We start from the raw sequence: 1,757 nt of genomic DNA, 5'->3' as shown, positions 1-1,757 counted from the left end.
GCCAGCCCCTGTGCCTGCCGCGATCTGTTCCTGCACCAGGGCTGGGCGGACAGATGGACGGACGCTGCCCCGTGCCCTGCGTGCAGCTCAGCCAGGCCGTCTGTTTGCAATCAGCAGCACAGCCGCGTGCGGCCGGGCCTCGCGCCAGGCCCTCCCGTTAAAAAGGGACAGCAGCAGCTGCACGGAGCCAGAGCTGGAGGAGCCGAACACAGCGAGCAGCTGCCTCGTCTGCAGCTCCCAGCACAGGTAAGAGGCAGGAAGGGGTCACACGTGCCAAGCGTGCTCATGGGGTCACTCCAGCCTGCAGCCATAGGGCTGGGAGCTCCCCCTGCCATGGGGTCCTGCTGCAGTGGGGCCAGCACCTCCCCACTTTATGGCTCAAAGTGGGATGTGGGGCCCGGCTCCATCTGGGCAGGTGCCCAGTAGGGATGTCCTGGTGTGGGGCTGAGCTGCTCCCCAAGGCCGAGCTCCATCTCCCCTTCACCATTCCCAGCCATGACGCGGCTTCTCCCCCTCCTGCTCCTCGCGGCTCTGGGCGCTGCAGCCAAGCTAAAGCGGCAGCCAACAGCGTGGGATGAGAGAGCGGACGGTAACGGGACCCCCTGACCACCACCACCACCCACCTCAATGGGCTCAGGGGGCGTCCTGCCCCACAAACCCCATCCCACATCCCATATCCACAGCCGGGAGGGCCCCGCGGGGCTGCGCCAACCTGACGCTCATCCTGGACAACTGGAGGTTCGCCATCACCTCGCAGCTACGCAACCTGCTGCTGTTCCACCATCACACCGTGCTGCCCGACTACGGCCGGTGAGCGCCGGGATGGGGACGGGGACGGGACCGGGGGGGTCCCCATTGCCATCACATCCTATAACAGGATCCGCGGGCTGTCGGGGGCACTGGACGAGCTGTACGAGGATTTCAGCGCCCTCAAGGAGCAGCTGGGCCGGCTCTCGGGGCGCTTCGCTGAGGTCGAGGCCTTCGTGGATCAGCTCAGCCGCAGCCCCGGGCCCCGTATGGCCCATGGGACAGGCCCACGGCGCAGGGGGACGCCACAATCTGGCTTCAAGTAGCATTAGGGCTCGGCCTGAGCCCCAGCACGGCAGTAATAAAGCCTGACAGCCACAGCAATGCTGCCTCATCCCTCACTCCTCCCCTCCTGGGCACTGGGTGGGTAGGACCGAACCAACCCCATAACCAACCCCATAACCGACCCCATAACCAACCCCCAACCACGAGGAGTCCGCCCATCGGCGCTTTACGGCCTCTGTCGCAAAATCTCCGCCCCATTGCGGCGGCCGCCGCGCAGCCGTAAAGCGGAACCGCCCGCGCCCCCCGGCCCCGGTAACAGCAGCCCCTACGGGACTGAGCGGGGGGTGAGGGGGGGATATAGGGGGATATAGGGGGATATGGGGTGAGGGGGGGGGGGGGGGGGGGGTGGGGGGGTGGATTGAGGGTAAATCTGGGTCAAAACAGGTGGGTTTTGGTGCACTTACCTGCACGGAGGCGACAAGGCCCTGTTGGTTAAACAACAGGAGGAGGAGGGGGACGTGGCTGTTGCCCCCCGGGGGTTCAGTTCCCTGCTGGGAAAGGGCAGGAGGAGGCAGCTGTCAATCACAGCCCCGAGCTGTCAATCATCCAGCCTTGATATAGGGGCTGGTTGGGGGAGGGGGGTCTTGGGGGGGGTATCCCCAAGGATGTGGGTCTGCCTTGTCGCCCCCGGAGGTGGCAAAGTGAGGAGGGGGGGGGACACACAA

At 66.0% G+C, this 1,757-nt stretch overlaps 1 protein-coding gene across 2 annotated transcripts in view; it reads left to right on the top strand.

The window, feature by feature from the left end:
- The first annotated feature begins 1,238 nt into the window (after positions 1 to 1,238).
- FAAP100 (FA core complex associated protein 100) overlaps positions 1,239 to 1,757 on the top strand; it is a 6,711-nt gene continuing 6,192 nt past the window's right edge. The window contains exon 1 of one of the 2 annotated variants that reach the window (XM_015879932.2): positions 1,239 to 1,344. The gene's annotated coding sequence lies outside the window, so the exon portion shown is untranslated. Of the gene's footprint in view, positions 1,377 to 1,757 lie in introns of both variants that reach the window. The other variant, XM_032448223.1, reaches the window with a different exon arrangement.

The sequence above is a fragment of the Coturnix japonica genome, chromosome 18, assembly GCF_001577835.2.
Source record: "Coturnix japonica isolate 7356 chromosome 18, Coturnix japonica 2.1, whole genome shotgun sequence".
Classification (NCBI taxonomy): domain Eukaryota; kingdom Metazoa; phylum Chordata; class Aves; order Galliformes; family Phasianidae; genus Coturnix; species Coturnix japonica.
Note: the sequence above shows the minus strand (reverse complement) of the source record. Positions and strands in the feature narration are given on the sequence as shown.